Consider the following 13,308-nt stretch of genomic DNA (forward strand, 5'->3'; position numbering starts at 1 on the left):
CCCCTTTGCTTCCCTGTCCCTGCTGATTGTCTACCCCCCCCACTGCCTGGCGCTGTCCACTGTCGGGGGTGCACCGCGGCCTTTATCCGCTGCATGCCCCCGGTTTCCCCGCTAATGTGCTGACCCCACCCCCTCCAGGGAGTTACTATCTCATTTTTCCTTCGCCCGCTCTCTGTCGTTCCTGCCTGTTCTTTCTCCGTCATACCCTGCACTGCTCTCGCTTGCCACTCTGCTTTCCCTTTCTGCTGCTCTCGTTCTCTTGAATGAGGCCATGTTCTCCCACGTGAAGCGGTCTCTCAGGTGGTGGCTTGCTGCTTGGCACTCGGGATGTGTTTGGGAGATGGGGGGGGGGGAAAGAGAGCTTTGCTGGGTACAGCATTTCAAAGAGTATGCCGTTCTTGTAAGATGCTGCTTTCACCCTGTTAAATTCCACCCGGCGCTTGGCCAGGTCAGCCCCAATATCCTGGTGTATTCTTATTTTGTGTCCTTCCCAGCTGCAGTTCTTGGACTGTGGGGGTTACGGCAGCATAGTGGTTAGCACAGCTGCTTCACAGGTCCAGGGTCCTAGGATTGATTCCCGGCTTGGGTCACTGTCTGTGTGACGTTTGCACGTTCTCCCCGTGTCTACATGGGTTTCCTCCGGGTGCTATGGTTTCCTCCTACAGTCCAAAAATGTGCAGGTTAGGTGGATTGGCCTTGCTAAATTGAACTTAGTGTCCAAAACGGTCAGCTGGGGTTACTGTGTTATCGGGATAGGGTGGAGGCATGGGCTTAGGTAGGGTGCTCTTTCCAAGGGCCGGTGCAGACTCGATGGGCTGAATGGCCTCCTTCTGCACTGTAAATTCTATGATTCTATGACTGCATGGCCCAGCGCAGGATTCTTTCTCGGTCCTGGTACCGGTGCAATTTGGCTATTAAGGCCCTCGGTTGTTTCCCGGCTTTGGGTTTCAGATGCAGCGACCGGTGTGCCCTGTCTATTTCTGGTCCCATCAGGTTGTCCAGCATCCGGGCAACGTAGTTCATGGGGTCCCCGCCCCCGATTCCCTCTGGTAGGCCCACAATCCGCAGGTTTTGCCTCCGTGAGCGGTTCTCCTGGTCCCTCTAGACTTTACCTCTCAGACTACCCTGCGTCGTGACCAACCTCACTACCTCTTTCTCCAGTGCCACGAACCGATCACTCTGGTCGGTTGCGGCTTTCTCGAAGTCCTTGATGGTTGCGTCTTGGGCTTCCAGTCTCTTTTCCGCTTTGCTCAGGGCAAGCTGTATTTGTGCCAGAGTTTCGGCCACCACGTCCTTCACTGCGGTCTGAATGTCCGCTTTTATCTCCAGCTGGTGCTCCCTTAGTGCCTCCATGAAAGATGCCTTCCAGCCCCCCCCCCCCCGGTGGGGAGGGGTTTGTTCATGGGTGCCCTGCCCTTCTCGCTCTGGCGAAACGTGCTCTCCGCCGTCTCGTGTGCTGGTCGGCTTGTCCTATTGCTGTCATTCTTGGTCCCTTCCACTCTTGGTCTCTGTTCGGCCACAAGACTGGCTTTTTCCAGGCATTTTTTCCTCTCTTTCTTCCGTCCCGTCTTACTAAGGTTTGGAGAATGAATTGCTGGGTTTTCTGCGAGTTTTTGTTAAAAAGTGGCTATTTTTCGGATCCACGGGAGGAGAGCCACCTGACCCTGACGTGCGACTGCTCAACACATCTTCGTCACCGCAAGTCCGTCGCCGGTTTTTATTGAGTCTGTAGGCCTTGGATGTTCAACCAAAACGTAGAGCTTTATTTAGAAGATGTTAACACTACAAGCTGCGACTTAGACTGCCCAAGCAAACGGCCGATGGTGTAATCAACTCATTCGCTCTCTTAAAGTGCCCCTGTTCAGCCTCAAGCCTGCGTGTGAGCAAACGCTAAAAACACTAATAAATGCACAACAACATGGGATTAGGGTTGATGCTAAAATATCATTAACAAATACTAAATGGAGAAATTCGACATTCCACAAATATAACATCAATTTTACAGCAAGTGTGGCTGTTTGGTAGCTACCCCCCACAATCTCTTCCCCCACACCCTATTTCTCCCACCCCCGACACCCTATTTCCCCCACGCCGACACCCTATTTCCCCCACCCCCGACACCCTATTCCCCCCCACCCCCGACACCCTATTCCCCCCACCCCCGACACCCTATTCCCCCCACCCCCGACACCCTATTCCCCCCACCCCCGGCACCCTATTTCCCCCACACCGACACCCTATTTCCCCCCACCCCGACACCCTATTTCTCCCCACCCCGACACCCTATTTCCCCCCACCCCGACACCCTATTTCCCCCACCCCCGACACCCTATTTCCCCCACCCCCGACACCCTATTTCCCCCACCCCCGACACCCTATTTCCCCCACCCCCGACACCCTATTTCCCCCACCCCCGACACCCTATTTCCCCCACCCCCGAAACCCTATTTCTCCCACCATCTCTCCCCCCCTCACCCTATTCCCCACCACCTCTCCCCCTCATTCCCCATCACCTCTCCCCCCTATTCCCCACCACCTGCCCCCCCCCTCTTCCCCACCACCTCTCCCCCCCTCTTCCCCACCACCTCTCCCCCCTCATTCCCCACCACCTCTCTCCCCCCTATTCCCCACCGCCTCTCCCCCCTTCCCCACCGCCTCTCCCCCCCCTTCCCCACCGCCTCTCCCCCCCCCTTGTTCCCCACCGCCTCTCTCCCCCCCCTTATTCCCCACCGCCTCTTCCCCCCCCCTTATTCCCCACCGCCTCTTCCCCCCCCCCTTATTCCCCACCGCCTCTTCCCCCCCCCCTTATTCCCCACCGCCTCTTCCCCCCCCCTTATTCCCCACCGCCTCTTCCCCCCTTATTCCCCACCGCCTCTCCCCCCCCTTATTCCCCACCGCCTCTCCCCCCCCCTTATTCCCCACCGCCTCTCCCCCCCCCCTTATTCCCCACCGCCTCTCTCCCCCCCCTTATTCCCCACCGCCTCTCCCCCCCCCCTTATTCCCCACCGCCTCTCCCCCCCCCCTTATTCCCCACCGCCTCTCCCCCCCCCTTATTCCCCACCTCCTCTCCCCCCCCCTATTCCCCACCTCCTCTCCCCCCCTTATTCCCCACCGCCTCTCCCCCCCTTATTCCCCACCGCCCCCCCCTTATTCCCCACCACCTCCCCCCATTCCCTCCCTCCCCACCATCTCTCCATCGCCCCCATCTCTCTCTCACACACACTCACGTCCGTCCCGCTCTCAGCCGCCTGCCCACCGTCACCATTCACTTCCGCTCCAGCCGCTATTCCCGTCCCCCTCACAACAACAGCGCGAGCGCTCAGTTCCGGCCCGGCTGAGGCATTCACAAAGCTGGGACCTCCAAAGACACAACCTGTCACATATTTGTCCGTTAAACGCTTCAATGAAAAATGTTTACATCGTGTCTTGTGCATAAAGTATGTGCAAATGTTTTATCAGTGCAATCCAGGTGGATCAAGAGCAAAATATTGTGAAATATTTAATCATAAGTTGGTTATACCCAAACATTCCTGTTTTCCTCACTGGTTTAAAATTGAATTCACCCATAAACTGGCCTCACTCCTCGGGCCAATATTCTGAGGCTCTGCTGATTGCGCTGCAGGAAGCTTCTTCAAATTGCACTCATTTTCTTCAGTCCAAAGGCATGTTGAATGTTTTATTCCAGCTCAAATATTTATCTCAGGGAAACTGAATAGAGTACCCCAGTGAAATTAATTGATCAATGTGCAGGACATTACTGTGTGCAACCCTGAAGATCAAACATCAGGACATGAAAGAATATAATTTTTTTGTAATTTTCTTTGAATATTTCACTTTACCAGATATATAGAAAATGGAGTGGGATAGGATGTGGTAAACCACGTTATTGTCTTAAATTCACTGCCTGGGCTTGTCCAGCCTGGATCCGCCTGTGGCTCCTCCCCTCAGGCTTCTGTATAAAAGTGGTAAAATCTCCGCCTCCGGACCCAGTTCGGGTCCAGAGGCAGGAGGCTTGTCGTTTAGTGTATTAAAGCCTCAGTTACGTTTATCACTCGTCGTCCATTATTGATGGTGTATCAGTTTAACACACTAAACTTCAAAGATGGACACTTCACTCAAGATCAACTCCTTACTCAAGCCTGATCGCTTGCAAGTGGACCTACAAGCAACTGACGCTACAGAGACTTTTGAACACTGGCTAAGCTGCGTCGAGGCGTACCTCGCATCTTTCAACGAAGACTTCACAGACCTCCAGAAGAAGCAGGTCCTCCACGCACGGGTGAGCCCAAGAGTCTTTAACCTCATCAGGGACGCCCTCTCGTACGCGGAGGCAATAACACTGCTAAAGGGACATTACATGAAATCCGTTAACCAGGTATATGCTAGGCACCTCCTCGCCACGAGATGCCAACGCCCTGGGGAATCACTCGCGGAATTCCTGTGTGCCTTGCGCATCCTCTGCCGGAACTGTGACTGCCGGGCGATATCGGCTACCCAGCAAGCAGAGCTGCTGATCAAGGACGCTTATGTCGTGGGCATACACTAGAACAATATTCGCCAACGATTATTAGAAGGGGGGACACTCGGCCTCCCAGAGATAGTACAACTTTCCAACTCACTGGAGGTGACCTGCCAGAACATGGGGGCCTACACCTCCGACTGCGTGGCACCCTTGTGGGCGCAGCCATCAACCGAGCAGGGTGCGACGCAAGCCTGTGCCGCGCAGCGGCCCGCCAACGCCGGAGGCCCGAAGTGCTACTTCTGCGGCCAGAGTAATCACCCCGACAACGCTGTCCGGCACAGAACACGACCTGTAACGGCTGTGGGAAGAAGGGACACTTCGCAAAAGCCTGCCAGGCCAGACCCCCCCTAAATATTATAGGCCCAGCGTCGCTGCCTGCTGCCTGTCGGGGCACCCCCAGCTGCCGTACCACCCGCCATGTGCGACCGATGGACGCCGCCATCCTTAATTTCGGCCGACACGTGCGACCCATGGGGACCGCCATCTTGGATGCCATCTTACACCTCGCCCGCCACGTGTGACTCATAGGGCCGCCCATCTTGGGACCAATCCGCGGCCTCCCGGGAGCCCTGCTCACCCGACCGTAAGCTGGCCGCCGCCACCTCTGACCGGCCTACCGACCACCTTCCGACACTCGCCTCCGTCACACTCGACCAGTCCTGGCCGCACCACCTCGCGAAGTCCACGATGACCATCCGGATCAACGAGCACGAGACGGGCTGCCTTTTCGACTCCGGGAGCACAGACAGCTTCATACACCCAGACACGGTAAGGCGCTGCTCCCTCCCCATTCTACCTGCGATCCAGAAAATCTCCCTGGCTTCCGGATCCGACGCAGTGGAACTCCGAGGGTACTGTGTCGCGACCCTCACTGTGCAAGGCGTAGAGTACACCAACTTTAGGCTCTACGTCCTCCCCCATCTCTGCGCTGCCCTATTACTGGGGCTCGATTTCCAGTGCCATCTCCAGATCCTTACCCTAAAGTTCAGTGGACCCCTGTCCCCCTCACCGTCTGTAGCCTCGCGACCCTTAAGGTCGCCCCACCCTCCCTCTTCGCAAACCTCACCCCAGACTGTAAGCCCGTCGCTACCAGAAGCAGACGCTTCAGTGCCCAGGACAGGGCCTTCATCAGGTCAGAGGTCCTGCGAGAGGGGATCATCGAGGCTAGTAACAGCCCCTGGAGAGCCCAAGTGGTGGTTGTCAAGACTGGGGAGAAGCACCGGATGGTCATCGATTATAGCCAGACCATCAACCGGTACACGCAGCTCGATGCGTACCCCCTCCCCCGCATATCTGACATGGTCAATCAGATTGCGCAGTATCGAGTCTTCTCTACAGTCGACTTGAAGTCTGCGTACCACCAGCTCCCTATCCGCCCGGAGGCTCGCCAATACACTGCCTTCGAGGCAGACGGCCGCCTCTATCACTCCCTCAGGGTTCCCTTCGGCGTCACCAACGGGGTCTCAGTCTTCCAAAGGGAAATGGACCGAATGGTTGACAAGTACGGGCTGCGGGCCACGTTCCCGTACCTAGACAACGTCACCATGTGTGGCCGTGACCAGCAGGACCATGACGTAACCTCCGGCGCTTCCTCCACACCGCGAAACTCCTGAACCTAACTTATAATAGAGAGAAATGCGTCTTTCGCACAACCTGCCTGACCATCCTCGGCTATGTCGTGGAACACGGAGTCCTAGGGCCCGACCCCGAACGCATGCGCCCCCTCCTGGAACTCCCCCTTCCCCACAGCCCCAAAGCCCTGAAGAGATGCCTGGGGTTCTTCTCTTACTATGCCCAGTGGGTCCCGAACTACGCGGATAAGGCCCGCCCACTGATCAAGTCCACAACATTTCCCCTGATGACTGAGGCCCGATTGGCCTTCGATTGCATCAAAGCAGACATCGCCAAAGCCGCGATGCACGCTGTGGACGAGTCCATCCGTTTCCAAGTGGAGAGCGATGCGTCGGACTTTGCTCTGGCCGCTACACTCATCCAGGCGGGCAGGCCCGTGGGTTTCTTCTCCCATACCCTCCATGCCTCCGAAATTCCTCCGTCAAAAAGGAGGCCCAAGCCATAGTAGAAGCTGTGAGACATTGGAGGCATTACCTGGCCGGCAGGCAATTCACTCTCCTCACTGACCAAAGGTCGGTTGCCTTCATGTTCAATAACACACAGCGGTGCAAGATTAAGAATGACAAGATTCTGAGGTGGAGGAACGAGCTCTCCACCTACAGCTATGGTATCTTGTATCGACCCGGGAAGCTCAATGAGCCCCCAGATGCCCTATCCCGTGGTACATGTGCCAGCGCCAAGAAGTAGTCAAATCACTTCGCTGTCTGATTTGGAGTCCCTTTCTTTTTTCGATGTTTGTGATGGTGCTGTCGGATGGCATCTTGTAGGTGTTGACGTTGAAGAGGTACCATCAACAGTATCATTCGAGGTCATGGATGTGCCATGTGGTGAAGTTGGATAAGACTGTACATACTGGTTCTGGCCAGGTGCTGTGCAGTAGTGTGATCCTACTGAGAACCATTGAAGCTTGTCGAATTGGAAACAGAATTGCTGCTCGCATAAATACCTGGTGATGGTGTGAAACTAGAACCTTGCATCTGATAGGAATATGCCATCTGGCCAGGCTGGGGTGCAGCAAATCCTGGGCTGTAATTAAGGCATCCAGTCTGTAGTGCAGATTGCGCTTGCGGTAGTCCTCCTTCGGTCTTGATTCCATTAGTGGGCAATCCGTAGTGCTGGCCATTTGAGAATATGCTGCATAGACTGCTGGCTGCTACATGCCTGAATACTGGGTTTGTCCAGCATGAGCTGTCATTGGCTGCACTGCTGGTGTGGAAAAAATGTGTGGATACAGTTGTGGTGAATATTGGTGTATTCCTCTTGGACTGTAGCTGCTGCTTATGATTACTGACCCAGTGTAATTGTTGAGTGATCCATCTCCTGGCATTGTGGCATCTGCTGTCACCCTGAGCGTGCCATCACTGAGGTTGCGGCACTCCCTTTCTGGAGTAAAGTCCGGCTTACGTGAATCAGAGTCGGCGTTTGGTTGATCCCCATCTGGAGTCTGGTCTGTTTTAACTGAGTCAGTATTGGTCTGTTGATGCTCCCCGTCCGGAGTCTTAGCAGGTTCACTGGAGTCAGCTGAAATTTCTTGAAGCTGCACATCTGGAGTCGGAACATGCAGGAATGCATTGACTTGTGGAGATGTTCGAGCGAATGAGGGTGGAAGTATTAAAGTGTCACCGGAGTCACCTGTGGTCTCACAGTGATCGTCGAGTGCCTCTGTACACACTAGCTGAGGTCTGTCACTTTGCACATCTTGCATGGGAAGTGGGATGCTGTCGTCACTCATCTCACATACTGTGGGTAGATCCTCAGTAGCTGCTTGTTGTTCATTTGGGTTGGGTAAATTTACAGAGTCTTCATCTGGTGGCGCAAACAATGTGGGTGGACTGTCATTGTCTTGCTGTTGTCCTTCATTTGGGCTTGGACTGTCATCGTCGCTTTGATCTTCACTGTAGCATGATAGACCGTCATGGTCGTCCTGCTGTGCACTGGAGCGTGGTAGACTGTCATAGTCTTCTTGCTGTTTACTTGAGCATGGCAGACTTGCACCGTCTGCCGCTAGTTGGTCAGAGGAGGTTGCTAGACTCTCATGGTCTTATTCCTGCAAGGACTGCGCGTCGGAGTCTTGCGTTGCTTCTATCGTGGAGGCTGTCCATGAGCTCGCTGCGGAGGCTTGTGACACTGGAGTCACATCTTGTGTGTGCAAGGACTGTGCTCTGGAGTCTTGCATTTCTGCAATTGTGGAATCTGTCCACGAGCTTGCTGTGGAGGCTTGTGACACTGGAGTCACTTCTTGTTCGTGCAAGGACTGTGCTCTGGAGTCTTGCGTTTCTGCAATTGTGGAATCTGTCCACGAGCTTGCTGTGGAGGCTTGTGACACTGGAATCACTTCTTGTTCATGCAAGGACTGCGGTGTGGGGTCTTGCATGTCTTCTTTCGTAGAGTTGGGAACCCTGAGCGGTGCGTGGACCACGCTCTGTGTGGCAGCAGGCCGCTCTCTGTGGGCTTGTACCGCTCTCTGTCTCTTGGTTTCAGGCTGCAGCATCATCCTGCACTCACGAGCTGGGCTGAAGATCCTCAAATCCGAAGAATTCGTCATCGGGGTCGTCAATGTGCAACACGTCTAGTTGCAGCTCGGATTTGGTACTGGGGTAGCCTCCCAAGGTGAAAGGTTGGTCCGAGTCATAGTCTTCTAGGACCATATCATCACTGTTTGCGTCGGAGCTGGCATTGGGCTCGCGAGGTCCAGAGAAAATGTAACGGTTGGTATCGAAGTATTCAAGATCGGAATCATCGGTTTGGGTGTAGGTAACTGCTTGTTGCAGGGTTCTTCGGAGGTTAATTTCATTCCCTGGTTCAATTTGAGGCATTGTGCTGTCATACCAGGTGAAGGAAGGTTGTTTTACAGCTTTAAAAGATTTTTTCTTTGATTTGGGACGTTTCCCCTTTAAATGGCCGTGGTCCGGGGCCTCTGACGTCATGACGCATGTGACGTAGCGCGTAGGAAGCGATTGCGCATGCGCAGATCGCTGTTCCTTTACCAATGGCCATTTTCGTGATTGCGCATGTGCGGCGTCTTGCGCATGCGCAAACGGACCTTCCTGTTCTGCGCAAGTGCAGTCCCTTTAGAAAGATGGCCGCCGACCAAAATCATTCTCTGCTCCGGGATCACGGCCTCGAGGTGAGTACTGGCGCTTCTCTTACCTTTTCTTGCTGGTTGGAGTATGTTTTCCTCACAGTATTTGCCGAATTTGTCCAGGACTGCCTGGAAGTCGCTCCTGTTTTGCCCTTTGGAGAACTTGAATTTTTGAAAGATTTCTTCTGCTCTGGCACCGGTGATGGTGAGGAGAAAATCGATCTTTTCAGGATCGGCCACTTCTTCTAGGAAGATTTCAAACTTTTGCCGGAATGCCCGCCAGTTTTCGCAGAGATCGCCGTGGCACTGGAGCTGCTGCGGAACCCGGATCTCGAACATCTTGCCTGGGTATCGTTGCTGGTTGTCACTGTACACTGAGGTTTGGCTATATGGATTGAAACAGTTCACTTCTGGTACCATGATTTGTTATGTTGTAGGTGTAACGTAAGCGGCTTCCTTGTGGTGCACTTAACAAAGGAAGGTTCAGACGTGGAGATAACTTCAACACGTTTATTCAACTATTTACACTTTTATTACTCGGGTTCGACACTCCGCCTAATCCTACTGTAGCTACCCAGACTGACTAGCCAGCTGCTGCAATCCACGTGATAGGTCTAATATTGAATCAACTCTGTGTCTGTACTCACTGACTGTCTCCACTGGAAAGAGGCAGATCATGGGCGGGATTCTCCACCCCCATGCCGAAGTGCCCACGCCGTCGTGAACGCCGTCGAGGTTCACGACGGTGCGGAACGGCCCCGGTCCCGATCGATTCAGGCCCTGACAATGGGCCAGTATCGGGGCCGCGTCATCTACCCGTGCCAGGCCTTGTTGCCCGCGTAAAAGCGGCGCCGCATAGATGACGCGGCCGGCGCCGCATAACGGATTCATCCGCGCATGCGCGGGTTGGCCGGCGCCAACCCGCGCATGCGTGGTTGCTGTCCTGTCCAAATCCGCCCCGCAAGAAGATGGGGGACGGATATTGCGGGGCGACAGAAGGAAGGAGGTCCACCTTCAGAGAGGACGGCACGACGATCGGTGGGCACCGATTGCGGGCCACCCCACATTCAAGGTGAAGCCCGGTGCAGGATTCCCCCTCGCCCCCCCACAGGCCCCCCCCCCAGCGTTCACGCACCGCCCACGACTGTAGCGACCAGGTGTGGACGGCGCCGGGGGGAATCCGCCGTTTTGGCCTGGCCGCTCGGCCCACCCGGGCCTCAGAATCGCGTGGGTGCCGGAGAATCGCCATTTTCTGTGTCTCCGGCAATTCTCCGGCCTGCGGCCTGCGAAACTCGACCGGGCCGTTCCCGCCGCTTGGGAGAATCGTGGGAGGGCGTCGGACCGGCATCCCCGGAAATTTTGGCGGCCCAGGCGATTCTCCCAACCGGCGTGGGAGTGGAGAATCGCGCCCCCATGTGTGTGGTGTCCTTTATATATGGGTTGGTGTAATGCCCCCCCTGTGGTCGTGTCACCTCCGTGTGCATCGTGAATGTCCATTGTTTGCGTCCTATCTAACTTATCTATTGGTTGAGTGTGTGTGTGTGATGTTTCTGGTGCTCCCTCCAGTGGCTAGCTAGCCTACATGCATTTACATTGATGCACATCACCACAGGGGTCACCCGCATTTTCCATTTTATCAAGGCTCGCAACCTGCCCTACTCCATCGAGGAGGTCAGGTCCGTGACCAGGGACTGCCAGGTCTGCGCGGAGTGCAAACCGCACTTCTATCAGCCGGACAGAGCACATATGGTAAAGGCCTCCCTCCCTTTTCAGCGCCTCAGCATGGACTTCAAGGGCTCCTCCCCTCCACTGACCGTAACGTGTACTTCCTCAACATCGTTGACGAGTACTCCCGATTCCCCTTTGCCATCCCCTGCTCTGACATGACCTCTGCCTCTGTTATCAAGGCCCTGCACAGCCCTTTCACCCTGATTGGGGTCCCCGCCTACATTCACAGTGATTGGGGCTCTTCCTTTATGAGCGATGAGTTGCGTCAGTTCCTGCTCAGCAAAGGCATCGCCTCCAGCAGAACGACCAGCTATAACCCCTGGAGAAATGGATAGGTGGAGAGGGAGAACGTGACAGTCTGGAAGGCCGTCCCCCTGGCCCTACGGTCTCCCGCTGGCAGGAGGTCTCCCCGATGCGCTCCACTCCATCCGGTCGCTTCTATGTACGGCCACTAACGAGACTCCTCATGTTTGCCTTCCCCAGGAAGTCCACCTCCGGGGTCTCGCTTCCATCCTGGCTGACAGTCCCGGGGCCTGACCTTCTCCGCAAGCATGCGAGGAGCCATAAAACCGACCTCCTCGTCGAGAAGGTCCTGCTGCTCCATGTAAACCCCAATATGCCTACGTCACACACCAAGACGTGCGGCAGGACACGGTCTCCCTTCGGGATTTAGCTCCTGCAGGTTCCCCAGCGACCATCACCACCACACCCCATCCTACACCGTCTTCCGCCACCTCCGCCCACCTCCCTCACGAACTGACTCCCGCAGGCTCACCGAGGACAGGCACCACCACCTCCGCTCATACACCGACCCCCACCCCCCCCTTCGCCGACACAACATCTGGGTGAAGAAGAAGAAGTCAACATGCTCCCGGACACGCAAGTCTCGACACCAGTGCCCATACCACAGCCGGCACTGAGGCGGTCACAGCGGAAGGTCAAGGCCCCCAACAGACTGGACATTTAAGACCACTTCACCCCCGCCGGACTTTTTTAAATAGGAGGTGAATGTGGTAAACCACGTTATTGTCTTATATTCACTGTGCTGGATTGTACATGCCTGGGCTTGTCCAGACTGGCTCCGCCTGTGGCTCCTCCCCTCAGGCTTCTGTATAAAAGTGGCAAGTCTCCGCCTCCGGACCCAGTTCGGGTCCAGAGACAGGAGGCTTGCTGTTTAGTGTATTAAAGCCTCAGTTACGTTGATCACTCATCGCCTATTATTGATGGTGTATCAGAGGGGCAGCTTGGCTGACAGTCATGCAACTTTGAATTGGGTAATGAGTTATTTTGCATTCCAATTGGCGTAAGAAGGCAGTGCGTCACAATAGGATGCATATGTTGGCTGACCAATGGCCTGAGTGTGCGGGAAAGTCATGTGATCAAACTTTGTCCAATAGGTCTGTAACACTAACACTGGCACCCGTGTCCAATTTAAAGTTTGTGAGATGCCCATTAAATGAAATATCCACATTCCAATATGAAAAACCAGGATCGTTTACCTCACCCAAGAAGCATGGCAGTGTGTCCTCTTCCAGTCTTGATCTCATGAATCATATTTAGGTGCATTCTGTGCATTTAGATGTTTTGGCCTTGCAGTTTGCTGAAGTGTCCAATCCTGTTGCATTGAAAGCATTGGGCTGAAATTGTAGAACAGTGATCTTGCCTGTGGGGGTGCTTTGCTCCACAAAACTGGCATGGTTGTGATTGCTTCCCTTGGCCTGGAGTGTCCCTGTTTCTGGTTAATTAAGTGGACGGTGTGATTTACTTTCTCCTCTTCTCACATCACATCTTGCATCATTGGCTTCGTCTATATATGTGTTTGTGTAACCTACCTCTTCACTCACCTGATGAAGGAGCTACGCAATGAAAGCCGGTGATTCCAAATAAATCTGTTTGACTTTAACTTGGTGGTGTAAGACTTCTTACTGCACATCACATTTGCTTCTTTTGCAAATGTGCTGCTCGTGGAGTACAGACTGCCTAACAATCTGGATAGATTTCTTGATGGTTAGATCTTCCTTTGCATGCAGCATGTCTGAAAGTGCACAATCCACACCCCCGACAACCATTCTATCTCTGATAAATTCAGATTTTATCATAGATTATCATAGAATTTACAGTGCAGAAGGAGGCCATTCGGCCCGTCGAGTCTGCACTGGCTCTTGGAAAGAGCACCCTACCCAAGGTCAATACTTTCGCCCAATCCCCATAACCCAGCAACCCCACCCAACACTAAGGTCTCCATTCTGCAGCCATCAGCCATCCTGTATAGATCATTAATGAATGAGACAACAATTTCTCACAGCTGGTGGACATGCTTATTAAATTTAGCTCTTTCAAGCAA

Source organism: Scyliorhinus torazame, chromosome 2 (assembly GCF_047496885.1).
Source record: "Scyliorhinus torazame isolate Kashiwa2021f chromosome 2, sScyTor2.1, whole genome shotgun sequence".
Taxonomy (NCBI): Eukaryota; Metazoa; Chordata; class Chondrichthyes; order Carcharhiniformes; family Scyliorhinidae; genus Scyliorhinus; species Scyliorhinus torazame.